The sequence below is a fragment of the Chamaea fasciata genome, unplaced genomic scaffold (genome assembly GCF_029207755.1).
Source record: "Chamaea fasciata isolate MVZ Bird 193981 ecotype frontalis unplaced genomic scaffold, bChaFas1.0.hap1 SCAF_7, whole genome shotgun sequence".
NCBI classification, from domain to species: domain Eukaryota; kingdom Metazoa; phylum Chordata; class Aves; order Passeriformes; family Sylviidae; genus Chamaea; species Chamaea fasciata.
The window spans coordinates 50,556,947-50,573,148 of NW_027094092.1; the positions used below are offsets into that span (position 1 = coordinate 50,556,947).

Consider the following 16,202-nt stretch of genomic DNA (forward strand, 5'->3'; position numbering starts at 1 on the left):
TCATCAAAAGGGAGGAAAGATGAGTGGGATGCACATAAATGAGGCTTGCAATTTTTTTCTAGTTTGACTGCCTAGCCTAAGTCCTTTTCCCCTCTGCCTCAGAGAGGGAAGTGTATCAGCTCTTATATCAACACATGTTAAGAAGCCAGGTTCTTAAAGGACAAGCTTAATGCTTATAGGCAACTAACAGGAGTTCTCCAATCTGTATGTGGGAGAACACAATTTTACACTTGATATGACCAGTTTTACGCAAAATGCGATCTTTTGCTTCCACTGATCAAGTCTGGGTTTTTCTCCGAAAGTTGAATCTTATGGCTAAAAAAATAAATATATTTCAGAGCAAATAGATGAAATCAAGAAGTGTAAGAACAGTGTGGGTGGAGGAAGAGATCTGTGATCTTTAAGAAAAATTCACTTATACATTTACAATGAACACTATGTTTTCTTCTGAAAACCACCTACATCGTGTCACTTGGAAACCACATTAACATTCTCATCACTCCTGAGGTATTAATCTAAATGTTCCCACTACATAAATGACTAATTAGTTACTGATTCAATCCCTTTCCCCCCACCTCTTTCACCTTTGATGTACTCCACCCCTTCTCTTCTTGCTATTAATTTTCCTCTCCTATGACCACCTTTTCCTTTTTCTTCCACTTCCTCTACAAACTTGTCCTAAAAGTCGTCATTGCAAATGACAACAAATGTCATTGCAGTTCACTGTCTGTGTATTTTCTTTCTCCAGCATGTCTCTGTTCTTCTATTTAAGTTGCAAGTCTTTCGGAAGTTCAGCCTTCTGTGATTTTATAGAGGAAAATCAAGACAGCCTTTTTTTTAAAACACGATCTGAAGTATTTCTGTAACACTGATGACGATGCTGACAAAAATGACCTAAAGAAAACACTAATAAGATTAATAATAGAAAAACCCGTATTTTTTACACTTATGACTGCATTCCACTTAAAATACAATGTGAATTTATGTCTCCTATAGCCATAACCCACACAATTTCCTTGAAGAGCTAGCTTTGATACACATGCTCCTCATGGCAAGAATCAGTCCAATGCATAACACAACTAACACAGAGTGGCCTAGGAACTTCTGCTCTCCCAAAGTGGCTTGCACCCCGCAAATGCAGTCCCTTCTTACCAGAAAATCTGAACACTCTATTTTATATAGAATACAGGCCAGCTGCTTATGCTTTTGATTTGAACATCAAGTCAGGAAAGCCATCTCCAGCAGCAGCCCACAGCTCCAGATACACATGTTCTGCAGGAAGAGAGAGATCCTAGAACACACAAATATTGGTTACATGCTGCAGTTTTTTTCCAATTCCATCTTTTGAGATTCTGCTTACCATTGCCCCCTACCTTTCTAGTGTCTGCTTCAAGACTCTCCAAAGTCACAGGTCTTCCTCCACAATCTTCTTGATTAAAAAACACTTATTACATTCCATCATATCTTCCCATCTACAAAGAACTGCATTGAACAGCATTCACCATCCCCTGGAGGAATAGTGAGAAGCTGCTCTGCTCTGTTCCTTTTTAAAGTCTACAGTTTACATCCTTACCATAGTCTCCTTTACTTTTTTTCTCCCCTCACCCTGTCTTTTACCAGAGGAAAAGTAACAGTGACAGCAAACAAGAGCAGGCTACTTAGAGACCTACAGGAAAAGCAGGACAGAGGGGTTTTCTCCAAGATGTTCATGCTGCTTCTTGTGGCCCAAGCTGTAACACAGTAAGCTTCCCTTCTTCAGGAGGCCTCTGAAATTACTCAGGGCAGCTTCTCCTACTTCATACACAAACTCAGCTTTGATTTTCTTTTCAAAGAACTGATTTAACCAGATGATCTATTTGCAATAGGACTCTGAACATTTCGTTGCTCAGATAAAGCAAATTAAACAGGTTGTCACCATCACTTCTTAACAAGAACAGTCTTCCTTGAGAAAAGGTCTTTGAAAGCGTCACATCTTTTGATTCAGTTATTTCCTTCCCATACCTTTTCTCATATTTCTCACTTAGCAGATGGATTTTAAGCCCTTCAGGAAGTAGGCACCATTTACCTCTGTCTCCCCTCTCTGAGATACTTGCTTCTCACAAGCATCTTTTCTTCAAGGAGTCTACCACACCAGTGGTTGTAAGCTTTGCTGTTCTCTAAAGTAGACACAGTACCATATGAAAAGTATGATCATCTAAATAAATGTAACTGTAATGTAATGTAAATGTAATGTAATAAATCTAAATAAATGTAACTGATTAAGAATAAATCTTCCCCCCAATGGGGAAAATAAGACTGATACAGAACATGTCTCTCCAGTCTTCACCAATGAAAAGAACTTACTAGCAAAAAAACATTAGAAAGGTATGCCCATGTTCTTAATGCTTCCAAACAAATGGTTTCTCTTCCTACAGGATGGGTTTGAGTACAATTACAGTATATGTATGTCATTGCTTTAAAAACAGTTAACATCAAGTAAGCAAATAAATTTAAAAAAAAAATAATAACATGTTTGCTTTTGTACTTATTCAGAAAAATCCAGTTCTTGCAAAACATCTGTTTTTCAGCTAGAGTATCTTTTTACTTAATTCTTCATATGGGCTGTTTACTAAGGCATAACAGTCACATGATTGACATATACTTCAATAAACCCAGACATAAAATACATTTTGATTGTTTGTGAGAACACTACTTACATGTTTTGTCCTGGAAGAGCTGTTTGCTATGGCAGTGTAATCCCAGAAGAAACACCCTCAACATATAAAAGAAACTTTGAAAATTTTTAGTCTACAAAACAAGTAAGATTAGTTTTTGTCTAGATCTAACCTCCCAGTGCTCACATAAGAAAAGTCCCCAAATGGCAAAACCATAAATACAGAAATGTTAATATGGACCAAAATATTTATTAGCCAGTATGTCATAGCTACACAAGACCTAGAGTTAGAAAGCTCCTTTGATTTTACCTGTTATGCTGTGCACAAACATACTACACAATGCTTAAGTAAAAGTGTTCATGTTCTAAGACATGAACTAGTAATTATGTGCTACTTTTTCTGTACTTAAACGGCTTTGTAAGGATCTAAATATTCCACAGTTTTCAAAAATAGGTCCTGTGGTGGCTTAACACAACCTGTTCTACTTGCCATTGCAATGCGCCACCAAGGCTCAAAATCATTTCAGCATGTCATTTCAGACAGCAATTCCTTGGCCATGCTGGCACATTTACCAAGTATCTTCATAGAAATCTCAATATTAATGATGACTAATGAGATCAAAAACTAGGACCCATCATCACCATTTCCTGTGTTTTGCTTAGTCAGACTACTTTACAAAAGAAAAAATTTAGTCACACTGATGACTATGAAGGCACAAGTTAAAATTAAGCAATACTATGTTAATACAGGTGCAACAAAACACTGTAACACTCAATACATTGCTCCAGAGTGAACAGCTAAGAGCAGACCTTCTGTCCCTGTTCAGGACAGCTGATGTGCTCTGGAATTCTGGCAAGGCCTCACATGCAATTATGATTTTAGGGTGATGCTATCCAAGCATATATTTCCATGGCAATTGTTTTTTTAACCCAAATTGTACATTTCATATAGCTCTGTCCTGGTCACTAAGAATCACAGTAATTTCAACCACCAAAAAAGAGGCAGCACCTCGTTAAATGGGGAAAGAACTACTAATAAAAATCTAACCCATTCCTCCATTTGTGTTACTGAAAAAAAAAAAAAAAAGTGTATGTGTATACCATCCCCTTTTTTTTTCAAATTCTCTAGAATGCGCAGAAAAGATTGATGCATACTGATACATATCACTACATATTTACTGAGACCTGATTCACATAACAGCTAGGGCAGAAGGAACACAGCCTGGCTGAATAGCAAAAAAAAAACATTCTTGGGTATCACTTTGTAGATTTTTTTTAAGTTCTTTTTAAATTGCATTATAGTCAATAGCATAAATAACACATAACTAGGCAATAACATATTCTAATTAACTGGATTGTCTCAAAGGAAGAGATTTAAAGCTGAAGACACTTAATGCCAAGGACTACTGGTTAATTGCAACAATAATTCCACATAAGTGGAATGCCCTCAAGCAACCTAGTAGCAAGTGGGCCCACAATTATTGCTGTGCACTGAAAAATTCTCTCAGTTCAGCCTAGTTTTTGCTTTAACACCTTTGCCTACCCTCTGCTTTCTACACATACTGCAACTCCAATATGATTTACTATTGCCTCCTACACTGCTCCTTTCCAATGAGATAATTACGTAGGGCCATTATACAGACAAACCACAACTCCATTCCTGGCACAGGCAGCACATCCTATGAAGGGACGGCCACAGTCCTTGGCCCTTCTCATGTAACTCGTTCTCATGTTGAAGTTACTCCCCCAAGCAGCCAGGTGATGCAGATGTAACCAGACATCAGATACATCACCTACATTTTATTGACAGGAACTTACTACTCACAGAGTCCTTGCAATATGTACGCAAAGTTATGAGAAACCTCTTGCAAATTGCTCTAAGAAAGGGAGGAAGGAAAGATGATATCCAGAGCAAAAAACAAGTTTCACAAGCTTTAAGGCTTGTTCTAGGCTATGCGGCAACACATGCAATTCTTGCCCTCAAAACGAGCTTCATTATACATTCATGTCTTGTACCAACTTAAATTGGCTGAATGTTTCAATACCACTGCTGGAAACAAAAAACCACTTAAGTATCTATATTTGGACACTGAATTGACACTACCCAGTGTGCACAATTAAACTGCTTGAAATTATAAATATCTGAATTCAGCTACAGTTTCATGTTGCTTCCTGGAATACCCTATCCTTAAAGAAGGGATTCTAAGCAGTTTTAAAGTAACGGCTGCATTTTTTTCTAGCTAAGAGTGTGAAGCACAGCTGCTCCATCAAGCTTCTGGAGCAGAAGCTTGTCTTCCTTAAAGATGTAGTCAGAGGTGGTACTGGTGGCACTCCACCCTGACCAGGAGAGTTTAGGATCACTGTCAGACCACAACAAACAAAACATGGTCCAGAAGTGTTTACTGAATTTCCAGGACCTCCAGGCTGCAGCCAGGAACCACAGCCGAAACTAATGTGAACAATGAAAAGACAAGTTTGGAGAACTCCACTAGGTATTTATGTACCTCTTCTTAACCTTTTCAAGACATGGAAATAGCTATGCCAGTTAATGGGCTTGCTGTTAAATTATACTGCGTGCCTGGTACACTTCTGAAAGACATCTGACACACCATGTTGATATAAATCATGGTTGCACAGAGGCAAAAAGTTCAGAGTGGTACTCCACCTCCATGAGAATGTGCTGCTCTTTTACCCACACAGAGAGTACACATGGCCTGCCTTCCTGCTCTTAGTGACATCAGCTCATTGTACACATAAATATAAAAATCTATCCCTGCTCATTGGTGGAAATTATGAATGAGCATTACTGTCATTCAATCCATATATATTCATCAAATATAAAGTTCCAGGAGAGTTGAGTGCTTTGTTATATAGCAAGGTCGTACAATGGTTGCCAATGTATAAATTGCAGCAGTGCATAGATTTACTGCAATGCAATTGATAAGAAATACTCTGGGGATGCTTCTTAAAAGCTTGAAAGAAACATTTCACCAATACATTTATTACAGAGCTGCTTCTTTTGCTGGCAAACCCTTACAGAAGAGATCACAGCCCTGAAGCCAGTTATGACTACACTTCAATTCACTGCAATTTTAGTGTCCTCAAACCACCTGGGGCAGACCAAGCACTCTGCATTTCTAAATCCCAAAAGAGCACTGTTTGACAGTTGGGTGAGGAATTTCTGACAACATTTAAGAGCTATGCACATTGAAAAAAAAAATTAAGAAGTTTCAGCTATGAATGCCTGATAAGTGATGTAACTGAGGGCTTAACAACTGTCAGAAAGTCTTCTAACCCATCTGCCTTAAGCCCACTCCCTAGCTAGTAGTTAAAATGGTGATTATTCCAGAAGGTGTCTAGATGTTTCAGGTGAAAGACTGGCAGTTTTCTGATCTTTTTATTCTAGACCTTGAAAATGAAATAACATTCTTTCAAGCCCCTTCATACCTTCTGGCATTCACAGTTGGCAACTTGAGACCTTACAGTCTCCTCCAAGTTTACTCAAACTCAGCAGTGGTTTGAAATAAAGAAGCTTAATATACACATTTACTGGGCTCTAAGGAACAGAAAAACACAGCAGTATTAAGTGTTACTTAGCTTCACCCCTGAGCTTTCAGATGTTTGAAAAAGTAATAAACAAAATGTATACAGACTATAAGGTACTGTAAAATGCCATCATCTTCTCAGAATGTTAATCCTCACAATTAAGAATGATAAGAGAACTGCTAGGCACCACTTTTTTTGCATGCTCACAGGTGAGAACACAAGCCAAAGCAGAAATATTTTAAACATTTATTTTAGCACACACATTACAGAGCAAGCACATTGCCCACTCCAGTTCTAAAATAGCTAGGAAGACCGTGTAACTTTCTGAACAAAGCCATCCTCTCTATATTAAGGCAGAAAGATTGACCACCATGTTTTCACAAGGCCTCTAGTATACTAATAAACTGTTAACATGCCTGCCAAGAATCTGTTTTCCTGCCCTGTCTTAATTTGGTGCACACCCCTTCTCATTTCACCAACCTATCCCTCTGACCCCCAGCCATGCACTGAATCACAGAGTAGGGCTGACCAGACCCTAGAAGCAGCATTTCAAAATGTTCAGATAAAGAGCTGGAAAGATTTCTACAGTCTTCCTACAAACCTGTAGGAAGCCTGAGCTTGTCCTGCCTCTGACCCCTTCAAACATAGCTTTCAAGGTCTTTACTTCTAAGTACTCTCCTTCCTAGTTTCCTGGGCCTATCTCCTTGCTGCACAGCCAGCAAAGATAATCCACTTGTGCCAGATTCCAGCAGTTTGGACTTAAAACAGTCCCAGGTCTCTGCAGACCCCACACCTTCCATCTCATCTGAGATCTGCATGGCTTCCTGTGCTGCAGCAAGAATCCAGTTCAACAGCAGCCACAGGGCCTGCCGTCACAGCCACAGCTCCGTGTGCCCCTTGTCAGCAACACCAACGGGTCTATTTCGGCCACAAAGGACCACAAACAGACATTGCATTAACCAACAGGTCACACCCCCAACACTTGCAAGATGATACTTACTCCCATCAGCCCAAAAAGAAAAGTTGTTCCTACTGAATATATCTCAAACAAGGGAAAAACCAGCAGTATGGCTCCAGACAAGAATGGCTGTTAGTGTTATGATTCCCAGTTCTTGTAGCTGAGTTTCCTGCCACCACAAACAGAGCCATCATCTACAAGTCTGGCAAATTTGTAAATGGAGATGACTTCTACTCACACCGAGTAATTCTTCCTGAGAGACTCAAATGACAGACCTGAATACAAACACTGTGGATGTTGTAGCAAAGCTGCACCTGGTATCTTGCTGCAGGTGATACTGGTGAATATCCACCAGAGAAAAACACATTCTGGGAGCAGCAGTACTTTCCAAAACTAGACCGCTCATGCCCCAGGCCTTAGGCCAACATGTCATATAAGGTCAGGACAGAAGTCTGCAGAAATGTGCTCAAACCAGCTTTTGTTATTAACCTGATCTGCCATTGGAGAGTTCTCTGGAAAAGATACAACTTTATCTTTACAGAAGGTAAAATATTCCTCAAAGTTGCACAGAATTTTGGTGTCTTGGAGTGCTACAGTAAAACCCCAGTACAACAAATAAAACCAGCATCATTACACTAACTTGCCACTTTCAAGCTAGGCATACACCATGCCTTTAAGACTGCAATCACTGTTTACTACAGTTTGCAAAGTTTGTAGCTGTTCATACCATTACATGAAACTCTACGCTATACCTCCAAACCACTTGGAGACCAACTCTCAGACAACACAGAATAGAGCAATTTTTGTATAAGTCTATTTATTTTTTTCTTCTAAATGCCCAAACTCAAAGTGCAACAGGCCAGTTTTTTATATTCAGGCATAGATTCAAAGACTCAGTAAACCAGAGAAACAGGTTGCAGAAGCCAGGCATCCTGCAGTGACAGAAGGAAATCATAATATTATCTGTCATTGTCTTGAAAACAGGAATTCTATTTTCAAATAGAGCATTGACAAATGCAAAAATTGAAATTTCATGAGCCCTTACAGAGCTCACTGTTCCTAGGCATCAGCTGGGAACAAATAACTGCTTGAATGCTGGCTTTTGGAAATAGGGGCAGAGAACAGATGCAATCTGAGTCTGACAGCCACATAAAAACCCAACGGTCATTTTCTGCAACCCTTAAGTTTTACAGTTCTATCAGTGTACTCACTGTATCAGCATACGGAGCTTCTCAAATTGGTCTGACAACATCCATTTTACTTGCTCCTGACTGACAGAATCAGGTGCAGCATACTCCAGAGGGAATGGATGCTTCTCTATTTTGGGTTAATATATTAATATGCTATCAATGTAACTCTGCTTAGCAAAGGGGAAGATTACACATTGTAGGTGGTCATCCAAAGTAACTAGCCATTTCTGTCTTCTCCAGCCAACCCTTACTACTTTCTGCAAATCTAAAAATACTATACCAGCACACAAAGTTCCTTAAGCAAAGAAATTCATCCATACACAGCTCAGCTTCCTGCTAAGAACCACTTCATTTGAAAAAGGCAGTTTCCAAAGAAAGGATTATCCAGTTGCAGGATCACAGACACATACACACAGATATATAAATATAGATATATATCAGAGACAGCCTCCAAACATCAAGACATACCAGAATATCCAAACATAGGTAGTTACCCTCCAAAGTGAGCAGTAGCAGTTATAGAATGGCTGCTGGCTTACAGAAGTTAGAGTTCCACAATAAGACTGTTGAAATGTGTCAGTCACCAGTTTCCTGAATCCCAGCAGCTCTAACCATGCCACCTGGAAGTTCACAGACCATCCAGATGCCACAGACTGTACAAGGCAGTGGAGACTGACCCAGAAGGTTGAGTCCTATTTGGAAAAGTCAGTTTTGTTTATGTAAAAAAAAGAAACCCTGGACAAATGGGTCACAGACTTTTAGATACAAGCCAGTAGCTATTTCTGAGTAACATATTCAACAAGAAAGAAACTATGTAGCTGCATTAAAGAAATGCTTTCATATCTAGGGTTCAATTGACAAAACTGAATAAATAAACCTGTAAATAGGTGCAGGGAACAAGCTAAGACTGGAAGATCTGAGCATTTTATCACTGGTTTTGAAGAAGTAAGAAAGTCAACTTTATGAACATTCATATCAACTCCTGTCCCATTCCATCAAAAGAATGGAAGAGCATATTGGTGACTATTCATCATATCTCAGTGAAAGCCTGGAAAAGCAAGTGTTAAAACCAGAATAAAGAGTAGTGACTACCAATGCAGTAAAACAGAACCATTCTAACGAACTCTGAAATGCTGTCTGTACAGGTATCAAAAATGTAACAAAAGCATCTATATGCCTAACACCTTCTACTTTTGAAAACGATAAATGATATTCTGTTGTATATGGGGGGGGGAAATAACATTGAATGCTAAAACAAGTCTTATTATAGCTGCCTGGAACTAGAGATTTAATGCACAAGGGTAACTTGGGTGTTTGTTAACTCAGGCATCTGCTCATGGTTTCACAAAATACATTCTAGCGGCCTACCGCTTTGGCTTCTTCTAAGAGAACACAACTGAAAACTGAAGTATGGAAATAAAGCTATTCTCCTACTACTTCATCATTATAAAGATCTTAAGAGGTGAGGCTTTCAATGATCACTTCTTCCAAGCTCAGGAATGCTCCATCCCTATGTTCAGGATGTTAAGTGAAGGTGTCAGGTCTGCATCAATGGACAAGACACTCCTGACAAAATTCAAGAAACAGAAGAGGTGGAAGCATGGCCAGTCTACTCAGGAGAAATCAAGGCACTGCTTGAGCATGCAAGAGAGGGGACAGGAAAGCTAAACCCCATTTGAGTTGAATCCGGCAGGGGACAAAGTACAAGGAGGACAGTAAGAATGGCTTCCACAGGTCCATCAGGAGCTAAAGGAAGAGGACACAAGGCAAGGTGTGAGGCTGATGCTGAATGGGGCCAGCGAACCTGATGACAAAGGACACAGAAAAGAAGACTGGTACTGCGTATCTTCCTCCGTGACAAGGCTTGCCTTGTCCTCAAGAATTCCAGGCCCTGAGATCTGATGTAAGGAAGACTTATCTTTGGTGAAATAGGATCAGAAATACAAACATTTAAATAAACTTTAAAAAAGAAAATATCTCAGGTGGAAGGAACACTGGAGACTGACTTGTTCAACCCCCCTGCTCAGGCAGTGCCACCTAGAGCCAGATACCCAAGACCATGTCCAGACAGCTTTTAAATATCTCAAAGAATAGAGACTCAGTCTCCAAACAGTGCTCAGTCACCTTCACAGTAAAAAAGTATTTCAGTAAAAAAGATGCTCAGAGAGAACATTCTCTGTTGCAATCTGTGCCTATTACTACTTGTCACTGGGCACCCCTGAAAAAACCTGGTTCTGCCTTCTTTGCACTTTCCCTCCAGGTATTTGTACAAACTGGGAAGATCCTGCTAAGCCTTCTTTTCTCTATGCCGAGCAGTGTCAGCTCTCCCAGCCTTTCTTCAGATGAGGAAAGTCCCTCAATCATCATTGTGGCCTCAACACTGGCCTCTCTTCAGTAACTCCACCTCTCACACTGGGGAGCTACAGCTACCCCCAGAAGTGGACACAACACTCCAGATGTGGCCTCACCAGTGCTGAGTGGAGGGAAGCTGTTGAAGCAAGTAACCTTGATGGTTACTTGGAAAGGTTTTTAACAACAACTCCCATCACATACACAGACAAGCTGATGAACTACCAGCTAAAGTAGTGGAGAGTGAGGTGGACTGCAAACTGGCTGCACTGCTGGATTGAAGAGGTTGTGGTGAATGGCACAAAGTCACACCAGCATACCCCAGGGATTAGTACTGGCACTAACACTGATTATCATCCCCACTGATGACTTGAGCAATGGAATAAAGCAGACATACAGTTCCACAAATTATATAATTGCAGACATCAAGACACTGTTCATTTGAATTACCTAGAGGCAAACCTGTATAAAGAGATCTTTCAGAGTCCTTGTCAGAAATATTTCAATACAAAAGTTCTTAAATACAAAATCTCCTTCTCTCAGTACTTGAAGTTATTATGTGGCTACACCTATAAACTGTAATCAAATAAAGATAACCAAGCACCTCCAACAGTGGCCACAAAGACAACCCCTACAGGACCTGTCAAGAGCAGGAAACAGCCTGCACCTCATGCTTGGTTGGCACCAACCCCTTCCCACAAAGTAACTCCTCTTCCCTTGGCTTAGCCTGAGATTGGGCACACCAGGCAAGACCCAGCATAGGGGAGGTTCTGGACCAGCAATACCGGTTCCATGGAAATAGAAATCCACACACCACACCCTCTTTCTACTCTGCTGAAACACTACTTGAAAACTTACAAGACACCACTGCTATAAAGTATTAAAGACCAAGCAAGATTAACTAAGAAATACAGGCAGCATTTGTAATACAAGAGACCTGGTTTTACTGAGATGATTCCATCATTATTTATCATATTCTAAAATATATACAAACATATAAAAAGGACAACCTACCGATTCATCTGCATGCAAAAGGCTAAAATCAGATAGCTAACACCAAAAGCCCCAGAAATTGACTCCACTCCTTTCAGTGTAGGTTATCACACTCTTAAAAGAAACAATAGAATAGCAGCTGAATAGAAATGACAGACGTTATAGTCTGTCTTCAATTACAAAAACAATTTCGGCCTACATTAAAACACTAGTTGAAAACCATGTGTTCAAACACTGCTGCAGGCACTTCCAGGACAGGTTAGCCAATTCCTTCAGAGATATTGGGAATATACCCAAGAATAAAATAAGCCAACTAATCTGTCATCCCCTGCAACAGCATGTAACAGACTTTAACATCAGGCTCAGAAAATCCTTCTGAAAAGTAAAACGATATCTCTCAAGTTACAAGTTATATTGTATTTTGATTCCTAATAGGATATTAGCAGCTACATTCTCAGAAACATGTAATTTCCTTTATTTCTGCTTCATATATTACCTACATCTAGCCAATTCAGAGCCTGTAAACACCAGTACTGGAGATAAAACTGATCTCAAGCACAGTCATTCACATCTCTGCATGATTCAGCCCAGGTTAGACTTACAGGTGGAATCCTCCTGCAGTGACAGGTCTGCTGTTCTGGCCTGGACACAGAACCCAGAACTGAAATGAAAGAATACAGCTCTAATTCTTACTTATTTCAAAGAAAGAAAAAGGATTAACGGACTACCTGAACAGTATGGGAAATGGCAAAGGAAGGGCAGGGATAGATGGAGCAACTGGAATAGTCATTTGACAGAAGAGATGCAAGCAAGAGGCAATGTAGGGCAGAGCAGCTAAAAACAGAAAAAGGGAGCAAAGAAGGTTAAAGCAGAGGAAGGGCAAGACCAAAAATGCAAAGCAGTATTAAAATACACATGGGCATGAAGTCACCTCTTGATTACTTCAAACACAAGCCTAGCTCAAAATACACAAGACTAAGGCCAGACAACACTAATGGGCCATTTTTATGGAGCAATGAAGAACTCCTGCTGTACTTTTAGTTTTGAGGGGCTTTCTCATGTTTTACACAACAGTCTAAGTTTAAAACATTAGTAATCATCTAAAGCCAAATCTAGGAAGCGGAATCAAGCATCTCTAACCAGTTATCTGGCAAAGGATGGTCAGAATCAAATAATTCCCTTTATTATAGACAGCTGTACCACCACAGGTTTGTTCAACCATGAGCACAAGCCTAAAGCACCTGGAAAAGAGGAAAGACTGAACCATTGCTGTGTGCACTACATACATCTACTCTGCAAAGAACAAACTGCTAATCCCATTACAGTGTAAGGTTAAGGAAAGAATATATAAAAAAACTACTGTGATACTGGGAAGAAGCCAGTCTACAGAACAAAATCAAAAGAAGCTAATAAATTAGCTAAATACTTGTTTGATACACTTACAAAAACAACAGCTACAACAAATTTAGCCAACTGTTGGGAATCAAATTCCAAAAGACATTTATTCTTATAATTAGAATCAAAGAAAACATGTCTTGACAGTATTCTGATTTCAGATGCTTGAGATAGTACTAATCTACTACAAAAAGGAAGTCCTGTCATTTTGACATTATCTCCCTCCCCATCCAGTTGAACTTAGCCAGATACTAAGCACAAGACGGCTTCATGCATTAAATATAAACTTCTGCTAAGAAATTATTAATTTGAAGGTAGCACAAAATGCTGAAGGGGAAAAAAAAAAAGTCCATATCTAACAGAAGAGCTCAAAAAAAGTCCGTATTTCTTAATTCACTTTTATCAGCTTGCTAATTCAGAACTATTACATTATTTATTATAGGTTTGTCCCTATAGCCCTTGACCTCCCATTAAAGCTTTTTTAAGCAGATGGGGTGCTTCTTACCATCAACACCTAACTAATCTTTCTAGGGAGGGTTGTTTACTATCCAAAGGAAACAAGTTCTTAACTCCCTTGCCTCTCTCTTGAATCAGATCCTCATACAGCTATTTGGCCAGAAAACAAAAAATACTTACTCTCTGAAGAAAAAAAGCTGATAAATTCTACCAATTTGCCAGCCCACTTTTGTAATTTTATTTCTTAGGTTGAAGTTTCTCCTCCTGAAGACTCCCACAAATCCTTTTTTTTTTCTAATTCCTTTGGAACAGAATTAATTAAAAACCCTTATGTACTGCCTTTATCTGCATGTTCCTAAATAATATTCTTAACTTAGAAAATACGAACCTTACTTCAGACAATATAACTCCTAACTGAGAATAAAGTAAGCCACCCTGACTTCAGCCATCAATATGGGCAGACTTAACAGAACCACCCAGGCTTCCAAAAGCTTAAGCCACAGGCATCATGAGGTCTCATGCACTGAGCACTGTCACAGCCTGCTAGAAAAGATACAGATCCCTTAAGGCCTCCAGTACCCTTTTTTATTTCCAAAGAGCAACCACTGACATACTCACTTGCTGAGAACTACACAATTTATCAAATTAACTACATAACCAGCACCACTAGGATGAAGTATTACATAGATACACATCTAAATAGATTTATTACAATGAGAACATCATCAAGATGTACACTTTTCCAGACAGAGAGGCGTAATACGGTCTATTTTTAATTTCTGTACCATACTGGAATCGGAATTCTATTTCAAGGCACATCTGAGTTCAGCAACAGATCAGGCCATCTCTGGAAATAGTGGTATATAGACTACAAATGATTTCAGGGTTTGTGGCATTTCTTCCCCCAACAGCCTAAATCTATTTCTCAGCACACAATGTCAAGAATGTGTTTTCAACTGTACCGCAATATATACTTCAATCCCTGCTGAACATAACCGAAAACTTTATTAAGGGACAAGCCAGCATGCTTGAATCTCTACCATATTAAGTTACTTAATTGAGCAAAAATATCAGGAAGCCACCCCCGCCTTTGAGCTCATCATGCCTTTCCCTCCAACAGCTTGTACACTGACTTACTATTTTATACCAGGAACTTGATAGTGGACATACAGAACGCCACATTTGTTTACTCTCCTACGAAATACTTATGTTTCATTTGACGGTTATGAGATTACAACAGCTGAGAGCAAAAAACACTTGTGAGACATTAAGGTAACATTGTAGCAGTTTTCAGAGAACAAAGCTGTCGCTTGACTAGACAGGTGACTACATTACATACTCTTAGAAGGGACAAAGACAATCCGCTTTCAGCTTGATCTCAGGAGCAAGCTTAGGTTCCAAGGACAAGTCCATCCAGAAGAGCAGATACCAAGCCTGGGACAAGAGCAACTTTGAACCGTGAGGGACAACTTCCAAAAGGAAGAACTGAGCTTGTCCCGATAGTAGGGTAAAAAACTACCACCTTCAAAATTTAGGAATTTTCTAAGAACTGAAGGCAAAGCACAGCCTCAGCTCAAGCAACTCTAACCAAGTGTTGCTGGGTAAGGAAGAGGAGGAAGGGTTCATGGGACGGGCAGCTGCCGTAGCAATAGCGGAAGGCTGAAACACCGAGGCTGTTTCAGGAGTAACACCCCTACCAATGAACAGTTTACGATTTACTCCAATTTTAACTCCCCCCACTTTTTTGCTCCTAAGATTCAACGCCTTTACTAAAGCAGGCTGCAGACGGGGCGAGAAAGCGGAGCACTCTCCTCCAGCCAGAGGAGGGCTCTGAGGAGCCACACACCCGCAGAGACGCCCCTGAGCCAGACCCCGAGAGCTGGGGGCATGGGAGCCACTACGGGAAGCTGAAGTAGGAGCAGGGAGTATTCAAATCTCACATAGTAAAAAAAAAAAAAATTACATCATGGGGAAAGCAAATCTAAGCCATTTGCTTTACTCTCGTTTCGATCAGCCTCTCGAGGGGGGATGGGGCAAGGGAAAACGCCAGTGCCGCCGCCTCGCTCACCAGAAACCCCCGTGAGCCGGGCTGGAAGCAACCCGGCCCGCCCACGGCGGACCCGGGGGACGCGCCGGCCCCTCCGGCCGAGCAGAGGGAGAGGAAAAGGCCGGGGCGAGCCGCGGCGGAGGCTGCGGCTCCCAAGGGAAGGAGGCCCGGAGCAGCCCCGGGCCGGCCACGAGGGGGAAGGCAGGGGCGGCCAGGCCCGCAGAGCCCGCCCCGGAGCAGCGGGAGGGGGTGTCCGGAAAGAGCGGCGCCTCCTACGGGGAAGGTAGGCGGCGGAGCGGGGCGAGCCCACGCCGCCCGGAGGGCTGAGAGGAAGGGCCCGTGCCGCGCCGGGGCGAGGGGCTGAGGCAGGGGAGGGGACCCGGGCAGGCCCCGCCTTACCTCCCGCCAGCGGCCGCTCCTGCCTGGCCCGAGGGAGCGGCGCACCCGAGCCCGCGCCGGACGCCGCTGCCCGCGGTGGGGAGGCGGTGGCTCCGCCCGGCCCCGCCCCCTCCTGCGCCCCCCGCCGCCATTGGCCGAGCCGCCGCCCGCCGGAAGACCCCGCCCTCCCCGCGCCCGTGGCGGCCAATCCTTCACGGCCGGCCTCCGACAGGGCAC

General features: G+C 41.4%; 1 protein-coding gene across 3 annotated transcripts in view; it reads right to left on the minus strand.

The window, feature by feature from the left end:
* Positions 1 to 16,069, minus strand: part of SETD3 (SET domain containing 3, actin N3(tau)-histidine methyltransferase) — a 62,081-nt gene extending 46,012 nt beyond the window's left edge. For 2 of the 3 annotated variants that reach the window (XM_066188773.1, XM_066188775.1), the window contains exon 1: positions 15,987 to 16,069. The gene's annotated coding sequence lies outside the window, so the exon portion shown is untranslated. Of the gene's footprint in view, positions 1 to 12,291; positions 12,351 to 15,986 lie in introns of all 3 variants that reach the window. The other variant, XM_066188774.1, reaches the window with a different exon arrangement.
* Positions 16,070 to 16,202: the final 133 nt, after the last annotated feature.